Raw genomic sequence first — 17,131 nt, forward strand, 5'->3', positions numbered from 1 at the left:
ATTAATTTCTGTTTGATAGTTTTCTTTCTTTTGCATAACAAAATTTTACACTATAGATATGTACAGTAACTGAGCCTAGCTACTACATACACAATAAAATAGGCAAGCTGTTATTCATTTGTTTTCAAACACTATATCGATGTCCAAAGCCAATGGGTGAAGTATCCATTTCTTGAATCATTACAAATTGTACACTTATACAGTCTATATTTCCTCTCCTTAGTGCAGTTTCCATACCTTATGATTTCAAATAATTCCCTCCTCTGTGTAATTGTCATTCCTCCACATAAACTTTGGCACTTCTCAATATCATACATCATGGTTGAGGCATAGCTATACCTGGCAGTTAATCTTGTAGCATGTGTAATCCAATTTGATGCCACAAAATAGCTGTACTGGTATGAGGTATGAACAGCTTGGCTTGATAGTAAAATTAAAAGTAACTGGTAACAGAAAGAGCTGATAAGTACCATAATACAACTAACTGTAATATGCAAACTTTCAACACTGAATCTTTATCATTGACTTGATCATATTGTACATTCAGCCTTGTTGCATTCACTACAGTGTAGAGAAAAAGGTGGCCAATGTACTAATGTTTTATACTCAATGTTATAGCCAATTTTTTATAGCCAAGTTTTACAGCCAAGCTGTTTTGCATGGACAATTTCACTTATTTTTGTAAATCATATGCATTGATATAAATGCAATGGTACCTATGTACACTGTAGAAATGGGTGCATGTGACCAATAAATCACAAGTAATCATTATATCTGGTGTGGACAAGAATGAATGCCTATAATACACTATACTCTATAGCTACTTCATTTTTTGGATTAATATTTTTAATTGTACTAGTACATAGTACACTAACAAGTACAAGTAAAACTACAAGAGAAGTTATAAGTTCAATTAGGGATTATAGAAATAAAAAGTAGGAAGGTTGCCTACAGCTGTAGATACTAGTGGATATTCTTACATTAGTAGCTACATACATTACAGATTAAGTTAAACTATATCTGCATACCTTCCTTGCTTAACTACTTTATTATTTCTATGATCTCTTAGGATAAATTCCTAATTTTTCCTTGTACGTGTTTGTCAAGGGTGTAGGTTGTACCTAGCTGCATACATGCCCTGTAATTGCAGGCATGGTCACATATATACAGAACAAATATGCAAGTGTTTGTTTTTCAAACTCTATATCCAAAGCCAACGCCTTTCAAGGTTAAGTACCCATTTCTTGAATCAGTACAAAGTATGTACTGATGAAAGAAAATTTCCCCTATATTTGCACTCCCTTGTATAAGCTGTAGGGCTTTGCAATATCATAGTATATATCATATTCATGGCCTGGTAGTGCTTAGTAAGGCCAATATCTTACCATCAGCTACTTATACAATACTGTAGCGTATGTTATTTGTGGTTCAAATTGATGCACAAAATGCCCATACCCTATATACATTGGTATTAAGTAAATACAATATCATTTTGCTGTTGTACCTTGCATGGTATCTTAACATTCAGCGAATATGTAACTATGTGAGACTCCACTAAAAATTTTTGTTTTTAACATTGGGAAACGTAAAACTATAGCTATATAGTATATGTTTATGTTGATAGACTTACCATGTTTTATTGTACTATTGCCTATTAGCAGGGCCTGCCTGGGGCTTGGTGCTAATGTGTACATAATAATAGTGATTGTGTAATGATTGTCCAATGGTTATAGTTGGTTGACTATGTCTATATATATACATATGTGGTAGTCCATTCCATTCAGGTATTGTCACTTGTGAGTTCTTGGGGAAAAAATGAATAAGTATTAATATAATTTTTATAGTTGTCTAAATTGATGTATGACATATACGTACGTAACCTTGTTATAATGAATTCATCCATCAATGTGTCACCTCACTTACAGTAAACTTACCTCTGCATACAGCACCCATCAATTCCATTCTCTCCACTTTGCAGTACCATGGTCATCCACTACATAATCAAATGAGTACAACTATCTGAATTGCCCCACCAAGTTATTGAATGTCATTTGCTTAATAAATTTTCTGATTATTCACATTTTCACTTACTGGACCTACTTATTATTTTATACTAATTAATTATCTACTTGTAGATATCAATGTATTTATTGTACATGGTTTTACTGGAGCTGTGAGCTAGGTTTTAGCTCCCCGGGATACATCAGCAACAAGTTGCCTATCCATTTACAACCAACTAATCAATCAATCAATCAAATTAATCAATCAATAGCTATATATAGGGAAAGTATAAGCAACACTGAAGCTGATGCGGGCAAACCAAAGTAACAGTATAATACTTCATACTGAAGTACACTACATGGATCACTTTAAAAACCATTAATTGGGCCTACCATTGACATAATGAAGACTAGTCCTTTCTTCTGCTAGCTACCAGAGAAATCAGTGTGTGCATGTGTGTGTGTGTGTGTGTGTGTGTGTGTGTGTGTGTGTGTGTGTGTATGTGTGTGTGTGTGTGTGTGTGTGTGTGTGTGTGTGTGTGTGTGTGTGTGTGTGTGTGTGTGTGTGTGTTCAGATATAGTATTAAAAAATAATAGACTGGGCAAGTAATGATATTAAATGACTATGTGTATATATCATTTCAATGCTTTATAGCACACACACACACATGCATGAGTTCAGATATACACACAGGTACAAGTGTATGCATGGCAATACATACCGTGTACTAGAGGTCTGCGCAAGCTTGTGCCTACAGCCAAAGGTAGTAATTATAAGTTAGTGATGAAAAAGATCACATGATAGATAATAACAGTGCTGGTGTGGCTAGTTAAAGGTGAAACAATCAGAAACACACCCACTACAAGAACACAAGTAGTGAAATGTATGAGATCCAGGGGGTGAATGAAATGATCCCAGGAATGTGACTTAGCTAACTCTGTTCGTAGTAGACTAGTGTCGACAGATAGATTAATGTTTACTAATGGAAGGGCACCGATTTTATAACTGTATAAGGAACAGATATGAAGTAAAAGGGTGGTATTGGGGTTATCATGAAATAACTAATTATGAAGCCTACCACTGTATTAATACAGTTAAGATAATGTGGACGATTACTAGTTACGTATCTATGTACAGTAGGTAGCTACGGAAGTTCTTTTATACGTACGTACTATTGATGGGATGGCTGAGATGTAAATTGAGCTTCTCTTTGTTGAGGTCTGCAATTATGTGCATTCGCGGTGCCAGGTCCAGTTTGCGCTGTCCCATTGCTGAGGCACCGATTGCTGTGTAGGTCGCTGAGGCCCATATTTAAGATAATTTGTTTTTGTTTATTATGTACTGTTTTAACGTACTCTCAAACAGGTTCTTGTAGCTACCGCTTTTTCTCCCACGACGCTTACTCAATTAGAAATTTTTGAGCAGGCGCTTATAATTTCTAATCGATAAGCGCCGTGGGAAAAAACCGTAAACTTAAAAATAAATAAAAAATACCCTAGATGTAAACCAGACACTTACGTACTAAGCCAGCTATATAAAAAAGCACTGTTTGACGAGATTCATCAGGCCTTAGATTTCTGCTACTTGACTTCACTGACGGAGGCAAAAATAGAGCTCTGCTAGCAACCTGGAAGACTATCCCTGACAATCAGATTGATTGTGAAGAGCCGGATGATGACGTCCTGGAATTCATGTTGGTCAGTTTATAGCTCACAGGAAAATTAAGTTATGCTCCTAGCTACTGTATAGCCTAAACATTTCGAGGGGGGAAATTTTCGCTGACTCAGTTTCGCGGTTTTGGGTGTCAGGCGGTTATCAGCGAAAATTTTACCCTTGACCTTCATATAGTCTAATACATTTTGGGAGAGTTTGCAAATCCGCGAAAATTTTATTTTTAGCAACCTCGCCAAATATTTGCCCCATATGTGGCATGATATAGGACCAAAATTTTAACTACATTAATATTTTCTGGGTAAACAAGGTAAACATGGTTACATAAATCTATATGATTATGGTTTGTCACACAGCTGAGTATATCTTGCAGTAACATAATCTGGATCACAAAGCCATGATACTGGTGGCAGATTTGATCACTCAATCATAATACTATGATTACGTATACCAATACTTTCACAGAAATAAATGAAGTTTTCCAGACAAACACAGCTTGACTATATATAAAAGGTTGCATCTATAAATGCAAAAAGTAACTGGCAACCCAAAGAGCTGATATCTGCAGTGGCCAATAAATGTATGTTATAATACAACTATCAATTGTCATTGCCTTGTGTTCTACATTCAGTCTTGTTGCATTCCTAACAGTAACTCATTTTAATGCAGGCTGACTTTTTTTTTCTGTACATTGCTATTAAAGGCAGCCAAATTGCTAGCCAATTACTGTATCAGTTAAAATGAATTAATTAGGAATGGATCAAAACTGAATGTAGAGCACAAGTCAATGATAAAGGTCTAATAATTTGCCACACTACAGATATCAGCTCCTTCGGTTTCCGTTTATTTTTAGACAAGCCATTTTTGCATGGATGATATATACACAGAAATAAACAGGGCCATGCACATTTAGTTGTAATAACTTCTCATTGATCTGTCTTTAGGTTTATGATAGCATTGCATTTGTGGATGAACACAGCCACTCAATTCACAGAAAGTAAAGTGGTAACCATTAACAACCATGGAAATTACAGCACAGCATGCTGTGTGGATAGATTATGTCCTTGCAGCTCACTGTTCTTTGCATTAAGAAACATAAAGAATAACACCATCATTAACATCACATCAGAATCAGTTACACTGCACGCTACCACTCCAATAGGATCAGGAAACCTACACAACATTACAATAACTGGTAATGGTGCTACTATCATGTGTAACAATAGTGGAGGTGTGTACTGTGAGTCATGTAGTGATGTCATCATTGAGGGGATCACATGGGACCAGTGTGGTGATCCTAACAAAGAGGACACAGTGGCAGGAATTTATTTTGCAGTTGCTCACAATATCAAAATAGAAAAATGTCTTTTTCATGGATCTCAAGTCTGTGCAATGGGTATAAATCAAGCCAGTTCTAACATCATAGTTAAAAATACTAGCTTTTCTTCTAATGTTGTAAAAAAGTCACCCATTGCATATGGATGCAGTGGATTAAATATTACCACTGCCGGTGCAAATGCAAGTATAATAATTTTGGATAGTGGGTTTGTGGATAATAAGTACATTGGTAACAGTAGCTACAATACATTTGCACTTTTCGTGAAAGTTATAGGTAATCCTGAATCGCATCTCAGTTTAGCTATTAATCAAACTGTGTTTTTGTCTAATTCTGGAGGAGCATATGTTCTTGTTCAAACTGCTTTTGTTGTATCAATAGTTTTGTCTGAACTAGTATTTTCTAAAAACATACAAGGAATTTGGTTTCCATCACTTGATGCAAGCAGTAGTGATGTATTTCTGACACTGTCCAATTCATCCTTCACCAACAATCGTAATGGTGGCATAGTTTGTGACATCCTTAGTAGAAACCCAGACAATAAGGTCACCATTGTAGTTGAGCATTCTAACTTTACGAACAACAGTGCCTCTACTGCTTCTAGTAGTGCAGTAGCCTTCCACTTAGCTACCAGTGATAACAGTGCTTTCATTGTTTCTATACAACACTGTAACTTCATTAACAACAACAACGGAACTGTTAGCATTTTTACCACGGAGAGTAGTATGTCATCACATCTGGTAATTATTAATGAAGTGCTGGTGATGAGTAGTCATACTATAGGTAGCCCTACTGGTGGTGGAGCTGTGTCTATTGTTCTCAATAGTTTAATGAACAATACCTTTATTATCACTAAAGTGAGATTTATATCCAACAATTACAAGGGAGTAGCCGGAGGTGCCTTATATATCAAAACTGCTAACACATTTAATAATGTCTCCATCACAAACTGTCTCTTTCAAGAGAACAAGGCTTATGGGGAAGGTGTAGCTTTGTTTATTATAGATGGTAATACTGGAAGTAGTATGAACAACCATACTTTCATAGTAATCCAGTTGAAGTGTACTAGTAACTGTGGTGGCAATAGTGTTGTATATATTTCAGCCGGTTCCACCTTTACAAACATACATGTGGCTGATAAATCGCAATTCCTTCACAACACTGGTTCACCCATTCACTTACTATCATCTACTTTCAGCATCGGTGATCTTGTAATATTCAAAGGAAATTCTGCCAACAAAGGTGGTGCACTTTATATAGAAGGTGAGACAAAAATTTTATTTGACAATCGTAGTCCAAGTATAAAATTTCATAACAATTCAGCTGCTCAGTATGGAGGTGCAATATATGCAGACCTAGGTTCCACCTGTGGTGTAATATTTTATAATGTATATTCAAAATTGCCATCACAGTTGTGTAATATTCAGTTTGCCAAAAACTTTGCTGGAATAACAGGCAATTCAGTATATTTCGATGTTCACCAACAATGCCAACTGAATTGTAATTATAACAGTACTGATTCTATATTGTATCTTCCATACCATTTCAAGTACGATGAATTAAAATCCAAAACAATAGTCTCATCACCACACTCACTAGTGTTACACTTCACAGAGCATGATGGTGTCCAAACTGATGATAACACTTACTTTGTTAAACACAACATTCTAGGTCACAAGATTTCATTTAATGGATCTGTCTTTGATTATTTCAATAATTCTGCTGCACCAACTCAGTTTGATGTACAGTGTTATGATAACTGTACTGATATTGAACTGGTTGACAATCGTATACTTGTTGATAATGTTTCAAGTCTAAGTCTCATTTTAATTGGTAAACAAGTCACTTTGAAGGAAAGTAATGTCACTCTTCGAATTATGTCAACTCCTGAGACTTTTAATAAAAAAATTTCTGTCTCAGTGGTAGTTGAGCTAGTACCTTGTTTTCCAGGATATTTTTATGACAGAGCTTGTAAATGTTGTGTTTGTTACCACCATCAGGATATTGTGGGGTGTTTTGATGATTACAATGAAATGAAAAGAGGTTATTGGTTTGGAACTATTCAGAATGCAATTACTGTATCTCTCTGTCCTAACCAGTACTGTGAGTATGGTAAGCATCGTAAGAAGACCAGACCAGGTTATTGCATTATACCACAAGAATTAGATGATCAATGTAAACTACACAGGACTGGAGTAGCTTGTGGTGAATGCAGTTCAGGATATACTTTAACATACAATTCACCTAACTGTATCAATCATCACCAGTGTTCACCCTTAATGACAGCATTAGTGGTAGTGTTGACTGTCCTGTATTGGACTGCTATTATAGTAGCTGTGTTTGGTGTGATGAACTTTCAGTGCCGATTATCATCAGGATATGTATATGGGATACTTTATTATTACAGTATTGTGGATATATTACTGGATAACAATCCCTACATTACTGGTGGTGTGTTTCAGTTAGTTGCCATACTGTCAAGTTTTGCTAAACTGTCACCACAATTAATTGGTGAGCTGTGCTTTGTAGAGGGACTGAGTAGAATTGATCAACAGTTCATTCATTATTCACATGCAGTAGCAATTTCATTGTTCTTGGTAATCATCATTTTTCTAGCAAGGCACCGTCCAAAGGTTGCCTACTATGTCAGCCACTGTATAATACACGTAATCTGTCTTCTGTTGCTGCTTGCATATACATCACTAGCATCCACTTCACTGCAGTTACTAAAGCCGATAACATTTGCGGGTGTTGATGAAGTGTATGTGTATTTGTCTCCAAAGTACAAGTATTTTGAAGACCGTCATGCTGTCTATGGTGTTGTTGCTACCTTGTGTGGACTGATCGTTGTGATTGGTATGCCACTGTTATTGTTGTTACAACCATTCATTAATCCTAGAGTGAGTTTCATTAAAGTAATGCCAATACTTGATCAGTTTCAAAGCTGCTACAAGGACAAGTATCGCTACTTTGCTTCCTACTACCTTATTTGTCGATTAGTAATTATCCTAATTGTGTTTATCTGTGACAGCAACTACTACACCATGTTGTACTATGTACAAACAGCCTGTGTTATTATTGCTATAATTCATGTTTGGATTCAGCCATACAAAGATAGCTTTCTTAATGGATTAGATGGTGTTATTTTACTGACACTTACTTTAGTTGTCAATGTTAATTCATTCACTTTCTTATCAACTGCTACTCCAGGAATAATTTCGGCTCTAGTGATGTTTCCTCTGCTAATCTTCTTTATCACTGGAATCAAAAAGTTGATTAGTTGCTGCTTGTCAAAGAGAAGAAGATTGGAGTATGATTTTGATGAGTTTGATAGTTATAATGAAGAGCGAATTAATAAGAAAAGGAACAAAAACATAAGGTATGAAGAGTAAGATTTTTGATTTAGATAATTATTTATTTTATCTTGCAGCCATTTTATCCCACAATTACCACACAATGTTATAATACCTTAAACCTTTTACATAGGTTTGACATTTTGATTGGTGTGGTTTTAAGAGTGTACTGATATGCTAAGCTAAATTATGCAATACATAGTGTAAAACACAAACTGAACAGATTGCTAAGAGACATGAGAGAATTTTAGAGTTCATAGAAATATGTATGTAAATGGAAACATGCACACTGTGAATTCAAATCAGTGCTGTACAAATGATCCACATTTTGGGGTTGTAATTCAAACAACCCATACTTTGGGTAGTTATAAGGATATACATACTCTTTATAAGATAGTCATAGTTCAAAAGTATTAAATCAAAGTTGTCTAAAATTATAAAATCCCACAACTGAAATTAAATTGAGAAAATAAGCATTATGAGTAGTAAAGTTAGCTAATGGTGCTGGTAGAGTATTGTAACAGGGGCATGAGGGCTTTGCCTGGTATTTATGCCCTCAGGCCGCACTGCTTTGCTTGATATGCATGCCTGATTGCCCGAGGATTGTAGACCCGAGGGAATACATATCAGGCAAAGCCTTCACTCCCCGTGTTACAGCTAATATGTAACACTTACCAGGCTGATAGCTTGTATGGGCGATCAATCGCCCAAGCCAATACGAGTGCAGCCACTGGATATATTATATATGCATACCTAAAATTTTCAACTATAGGTCAGCAGCTGGTACGTTCTGGTTATGTTCAGTATGATGAATGGACATAACCTAGAGATATCACGGAGAATTTGGTTATGGCAAGTTTAATGTTTTAATGCAACAGAGAAAGTTAGGTCAACTGATTTAGAGTTGCTTGATGAGGCCATTGCTGTTGTTGCAGAGCAGAAAATTTCACATTTGGTAACTTAGGTACCCCCAGATACTGTGAACTCTCCTTTAGTTGTTGAAGTGATTGCTTCTGAAACTCCATGTGATGGGCAACTACATGATCTGAGGCACTCTAGTTATCGAGCTTGCTACCCGTTAGAATTGCCCATTTATCATCTGCCTAAAGTTAGTAACAGACCTTTAGCATTTTCCAATCCAGATCCCTCTGTTTACTAACTGACTTCTGACTTTAATGCAACACTCTATTGCAATGATTACCATCCATCCATCTCTTCGTTCAATCTGCTAGTACCTACCAGTTCCCACTCTTCCCTCTTTACCCTGTATTCACCCTTCCCCACTATACCCAGTGTCTCCCTTCCAACTTGACTGTATATTTAGTATAATTATTGTTTTAGCTCATGTGTGTATGTATTATTCTCTGTGTTATTTATTTCTTCATTAACATTGATGATGTTTAATCAGTGCTATTGAATTGTTTATGGAAAAAGTACAGAGTTTGCTAACGGCCTAGATAGGTAAGCTTGCTTGTAGAGTGGTTACTCCATGCAGAGTGGTAGGTTTGTGATGGGGCATGTCCGTATTCAAAAATGTTCGGAAACGATTGGTGAATAAGCATAGCACTAGTTCTCACCTTAGCCCAACATTTTTCAACTTGTAGGATGGCAAGGATATCAAAATTCTCTCCATCTGAGAGGTTTACATGGCAAAATCCAAGTCGTGCATCCTAATCATGTGAGTACTAATCAATCTCCACAATCGATTTCAGCCTCAACGTATATATATATATAGTCACTGCCCAGTTGTAGCCCGGCTACATTTCGTATGTAGCCCGGCTAGCTGGGCTACATATGAAATGTAGCCCTGGTGGCTCCTTTTATCTGAGGTGTGAAAGTGATATATCCACCAATGTACCTTTGTATGTAAATTTAACTGTATAACTGGTCATTTCAACCTTACTGTGGTAGAGTTGACAATGCCTGCTAAAATTACCAAATTGTGATGTTGATTCAACTTCTCAATTGAACAATAATTTATTAGACCTGATTTAGTTATGTCTACTCTGATTAAACAACCTCTGGATATTAATTTCAATACTTTGGTTTAATTTACCCATGCTGGTCATGCAGGTTGATTTGAAACATTTGGATTTTCTGTGTCCATGCACGCACACACACACACGCATGCACACACACACACACACACACACACACACACACACACACACACACACACACACACACACATGCACACACACATACATAAACTAGTAACAAGTTTGGTATGGTAGGGTTTTAGCTCTCCTTTTATCAAATTTTACTGGCATGCACCTAAAATTGTAAGCATGTACTGTGAGTGCCTAACTATGCATGATGTGTGAGATGGCTATCTTACGTATGTTCAATAATTCAGTTTGCTTTAATTGCTATAGGGTTGTTGGATCCAGTGGTGTGAACACTATCAGCAATGATGATGATGATGATTACATGTTAGATCCATGACTCATAACATTGCATTGCTTGTATAATCAAACAGTTAATTTTGCAATATTTCAAGCCTATGTAGATAGCTATGTACTTAACAATACATCGTACATAAAACTGTATGTCATATTATATATTATTATTATTATTTTTTGATCAAGCATTTATTTCTGTAATTGCTTCAAGCTGCACAAGTATACATTTATGTTTATTTTATGTATAGTTGAAAGAGAAACTACATTCTCATTTTACATCAGGTTTTGTTAATGTCATCAATGTTATTCAGTAGCTATACCAGTCATGCATATATACAGTGATTACACATACATACAGTGGTTAATGTGTCTCTTGTGTGCTTTCCCTGAGGCCAATAAATAGCCTATTAACTTAGTAAATATTGTAATATTTTCTTGTTCATTAAATAAATAAATAAGTTATAAAAATTTTATTATAGTATTTTTATTTACTGTTATAGCACAGGTAATTGCTTGCATAAGCCACTGAATTATTTTTGTTTAATTATTTGATTACAGTTAACATGTACATATATGCTTGTAGAGGGTTGATAATAAACAACGCTGCTCGTAATGATGTTACTGAATAGCTCTGTCTAGAGATTACATCACAACTATGTTGAATAAGTATGAATTGACTGTATGTGTTCAGAAAATGGCTGTAGTTGTGTTGACATTTATGCTGACAGAGTGATTTTAACTGAATAGTGGAATATATGTACATTAGTGCTGAAACGAATAGTAATTTTTAATAATTCTGAACATAACGACTGAATATTCGATTATTCTTTAGGTTTATACTTATATTGTTATGGAGCAAGGTAAAACCCAAGAGCTATTTCTATCTTAGAATTTTTACAGCATAGATACATTACTTCATTCACAATCATAAGTTTTCCAAGGCTGGATTTTCCATCTGAGCACAGTGTACAAAGTGCTAACCATTATTCAAATCTAATCAAAAACAGCCAAGCTGTAAAAAAAGGTGCTGCCCCTAAAAAGGCCAAGGTGAAAAAAGATGTGAAATCCAAGGTGGCAGCCAAGAAATGGCTGTGATGGTAGGTTAATGGTAAAAATTTTAATAACAACAATTCAGGTGAATTTGGTGCCGCTTGGTCAATTGGCACAAAATTCACCTGAATTGTCGTTATTAAATTTTTTACCATTAACCTACCATCACAGCCATTTCTTGGCCGCCACCTTGGATTTCACATCTTTTTTCACCTTGCAATTGGCCTTTTTAGGGGCCGCACCTTTTTTTACAGCTTGGCTGTTTTTGATTAGATATCACTTCTTTTTGTATTTGTATACTCCAAAGCCGGCCTATGGCCGGCTTCAGGGCTTTTTTAACCTATCCTATTTCTTTACCACAGGAAGAATAAAAAGACAGAGCAGATTTTTAATATTTCAACTGTTTTTGATTTTATCAGTAATTATATAAATATATTTATTACATGTCTATTATTCCCTACTGGATAACTTGTTCACAGCTGATCTTTCTACTAAGGGACTTGAAATGTAGCTAAACTCTCTACAGGTTGATTTGTTTGTAGCTGCACTCTCTACAGGGTGATTTGTTTGCATCTGAACTCTCTACAGGGCGATTTGTTTGTAGAAGAACTCTCTACAGGATAGTTTCTTTGTCACTGAACTCTCTACAAGGTGACTTGTTTCTAGCTGGCTCTCTACAAGATGACTTCCTCTAGCTGATATCTCTACAAGGTGACTTGTATCTAGCTGAACTATCTACAGGATGATCTGTTTGTAACTGAAATCTCTACAGGGTGACTTGTTTCTAGCTGATCTCTCTATAGGGTAACTTATTTCTAGCTGAACTCTCTACAGAGTGGGTTCTTTGTAGCTGAACTCTCTACAAGATCACTTCTTCTAGCTGATCTCTCTATAGGGTGACCTGATCTCTCTGTAGAGTGACTTTTATCTAGCTGAACGTACTACAGGGTGATTTGTTTGTAGCTGAACTCTCTACAGGGTAATTTATTTGCAGCTGAACTCTATGCAGGATGATTTATTTGTAGCTGAACTCTCCACAGGATGGTTTCTTTGTAGCTGAACTCTCTACAAGGTGACTTGCTTCTAGCTGATCTCTCTACAGGGTGACTTGTATAGCTGAACTCTCTACAGGGTGATCTGTGCATAGCTGAACTCTCTGGGTGATTTGTTTGTAGCTGAACTCTCTACAGGATGGTTTCTTTGTAGCTGGTCTCTACAAGGTGACTTGTTTCTAGCTGATCTCTCTACAAGGTGACTTCTCCTACTACAGGGTGACTTGTATCTATAGCTGAACTATCTACAGGATGATGATCTGTTTGTAGCTGAAATCTCTACAGGATGCTTTGTTTGTAGCTGAATTCTCTACAGGATGACTTGTTTCTACATATAGCTGATCTCTGTATAGGGTAACTAGTTTCTAGTTGAACTCTCTACAGAGTGCATAGGTTCTTTGTTGCTGAACTCTCTACAAGGTGACTTCTTCTAGCTGACCTCTCTATAGGGTAACCTGATGTCTCTGCAGGGTGACTGTTATCTTGCTGAACTCTCTACAGGGTGATTTATTTGCATCAAAACTATCTACAGGGTGATTTTGTTATACCTGAACTTACCACAGGGTGATTTGTTTGTAGCTGAACTCTCTACAGGAGGTGATTTGTTTGAAACTGATATCTCTACAGGTAGATTTGTTTGTAAGTGAATTCTCTACAACGTGATTTGTTTGTAGCTGATTTCTCTACAGGGAATTTGTTTGTAGCTGAACTCTCTACAGGATAATCTGATCTCTCTACAGGGGGTGATTTGTTTGTAACTGATATCTCTACAGGTAGATTTGTTTATAAGTGAATTCTCTACAGGGTGATGTGTTTTTAGCTGATCTCTCTACAGGGTGATTTGGTTGTATCAAAACTATCTATAGGGTGATTTTTTTATACCTAAACTTTCTACAGGGTGATTTGTTTGTAGCTGAACTCTCTACAGGGTGATCTGATCTCTCTACAGGGAGTGATTTGTTTGTAACTGATATCTCTACAGGTAGATTTGTTTGTAAGTGAACTCTCTACAAGGTGATTTGTTTGTAGCTGATTTCTCTACAGGGTAATTTGTTTGTAGCTGATCTCTCTACAAGGTGATTTGTTTGTAGCTGAACTCTCTACAAGGTGATTTGTTTGTAGCTGAACTCTCTACAAGGTGATTTGTTTGTAGCTGAACTCTCTACAAGGTGATTTGTTTGTAGCTGAACTCTCTACAGGGTGATGTGTTTCTAGCTGATCTCTCTACAGGGTGATTTTTTTTGTAGCTGAACTCTCTACAGGGTGGTTTGTTTGTAGCTGATCTCTCTACAGGGTGATTTAGGTTGTAGCTGCTCTCTCTACAGTGGGTGATTTGTTTGTAACTGAAATCTCTACAGGTTGATTTGTTTGTAGCTGAAGTCTCTACAAGGTGTTTTGTTTGTAGCCGATTTCTCTACAGGGTAATTTGTTTGTACCTGAACTCACTGCAAGGTGATTTGTTTGTAGCTGATCTCTCTACAGGGTGATGTGTTTGTAGCTGAACTCTCTACAGGGTGATTTGCTTGTAACCGAATTCCCTATAATTGTGTCTAGTGTCTATATATATAGCTGATCTCTCTACAGGTTGATTTGTTTGTAGCTGAACTCTCTACAGGGTGATTTGTTTGTAGCTGATCTCTCTACAGGGTGATTGTTTGTAGCTGATCTCTCTACAGGGTGATTTGGTTGTAGCTGATCTCTCTACAGTGGGTGATTTGTTTGTAACTGAAATCTCTACAGGTTGATTTGTTTGTAGCTGAACTCACTGCAAGGTGATTTGTTTGTAGCTGATCTCTCTACAGGGTGATGTGTTTGTAACTGAAGTCTCTACAGGGTGATTTGCTTGTAACTGAATTCCCTATATTGTGTCTAGTGTCTATATAGCTGATCTCTCTACAGGTTGATTTTTTTTGTAGCTGAACTCTCTACAGCGTGATTTGTTTGCAGCTGAACTCTCTACAGGGTGATTTGTTTGTAGCTGAACTCTCTACAGGGTAATTTGTTTGTAGCTGAACTCACTGCAAGGTATTTTGTTTGTAGCTGATCTCTCTACAGGGTGATGTGTTTGTAGCTTAACTCTCTACAAGGTGATTTGTTTGTAGCTGAACTCTCTACAGCATAGGCGGTGGAGACGGGGGGGCAGGGGGGCCCTGGCCCCCCACTTTTTTGGGACACTGTTTGCAAGAAAAGATCGAGATACTCTAATAGAACAGTCAGGATCTGGATACTCTAATAGAGCAGTCACAGTATTCAGAGAAGCAGTGTAGCAATTACTTAGCTACGTATGTGTAGTTATCAATAAGGAGAGATAATTGGTGGAGAGCAGCTATTGTCAGCAAGTTGTGACCTTTTTTTTTTTTTTTGGTCTTCAACTTACAGCTGGCCTGGCCCCCTCACTCTTTGGCCTGCTCCACCGCCCCTGCTCTACAGAGTGATTTGGTTGTAGCTGAACTCTCCAGAGGGTGAATTGTTTGTAACTGAACTCTCTACAGAGTGATTTGTTTGTAGCTGAACTCTCTACAGGGCGATTTGTTTGTAGCTGATCTCTCTACAGGGTGATTTGTTTGTAGCTGATCTCTCTACAGGGTGATTTGGTTGTAGCTGATCTCTCTACAGTGGGTGATTTGTTTGTAACTGAAATCTCTACAGGTTGATTTGTTTGTAGCTGAAGTCTCTACACAGTGTTTTGTTTGTAGCTGATCTCTCTACAGGGTAATTTGTTTGTAGCTGAACTCACTGCAAGGTGATTTGTTTGTAGCTGATCTCTTTACAGGGTGATTTGCTTGTAACCGAATTCCCTATATTGTGTCTAGTTTCTAGCTGATCTCTCTACAGGTTGATTTATTTGTAGCTGAACTCTCTACAGGGTGATTGGTTTGTAGCTGAACTCTCTACAGGATTGTTTCTTTGTCACTGAACTCTCTACAAGGTGACTTGCTTCTAGCTGATCTCTGTAGACGGTGACTTCTTCTAGCTGATCTCTCTACAGGGTGACTTGTATAGCTGAACTCTCTACAGGGTGATCTGTTCATAGCTGAACTCTCTACAGGTTGATTTGTTTGTAGCTGAAATCTCTTGTTTCAAACTGATTTCACTGTAGGGTAACTTGTTTGTAGCTGAACTCTCTACAGGATGGTTTCTTTGTAGCTGAACTTTTGTATCTGAACTCTCTACAGAGTGATTTTTTTTGTAGCTGAACTCTATATAGGGTGATTTGTATGTACCTGAACTTTCTACAGGGTGATTTGTTTATAGCTGAACACTCTGCAGGGTGATTTGTTTGTAGTTGATCTCTCCACAGGGTTTCTTTGCAGCTGAGATCTCTACAGGGCAACTTCTTCTAACTGAGCTCTCTCTTGTCTCTAGCTGTTCTCTCTACAGAGTAACTTGTTTGTATAGCTGAACTCTTTACAGGTGGTTTTTTTTTAGTTGCTGAACTCTCTATACTGTGACTTGTTTGTAGCAAAATTCTCTACAGAGTGACTTGTATGTAGCTGAATTCTCTACAGAGTGACTTACTTGTAGCTGAACATTGTATAAACTATAAAGTGACTTGTCTGTAGCTGAAATCTCTACAGGGTTACTTGTTTGCAGCTGGTCTCTATAGGTTAACTTGTTTGTATAGAGGAACTCTCTACAGGGTAGTTTCTTTGTAGCTGAACAGTCAGGATCAGGATATTCTAATAGAGTAGTTACAATATTCAGAGAAGCAGTGTAGCAATTCCTTAGCTACGTATGTGTAGTTATAAATAAGGAGATGTAATTGGTGGAGAGCAGCTATTGTCAGCAGGCTGTGACCTTTTTTTTTTTTTTTGATCTTCAACTTACAGCTGGCCTGGCCCCCTCACTTTTTGGCCTGCTCCACCGCCCCTGTAGCCAAGAGTTTTGAGGGTTTTGGCAATGATGTACATACTCATAATGACAACTCCACTACGTACAAATCAGATGAAAAAGAATTAAGACTCAAATATCTGTGTGGGAGTGGTAATGTGGTGTTATTGATGTGATAAGATGTACATTGACTAGGATTAAATTGTGGAAATACACGCTTGAAAAAACTGAGTAGTAGATTGTCTCTAATACTCCTAGAAAAAACAGAATCAATGTCCTCTTGTAGATGGTAATCAATGAAGACAGATAAAATAAGTGTTTTGCCAATATAAATGTTTGCAATAAGTACATAGCTAGCTATTTCTTTGAATAACAATTGAATTTGGTTCACTGAGTTTAAGGAAAACTTGTCAGCAGCTATCTTATCAAATAATT

This window comes from Dysidea avara, chromosome 3, assembly GCF_963678975.1.
Source record: "Dysidea avara chromosome 3, odDysAvar1.4, whole genome shotgun sequence".
Taxonomy (NCBI): domain Eukaryota; kingdom Metazoa; phylum Porifera; class Demospongiae; order Dictyoceratida; family Dysideidae; genus Dysidea; species Dysidea avara.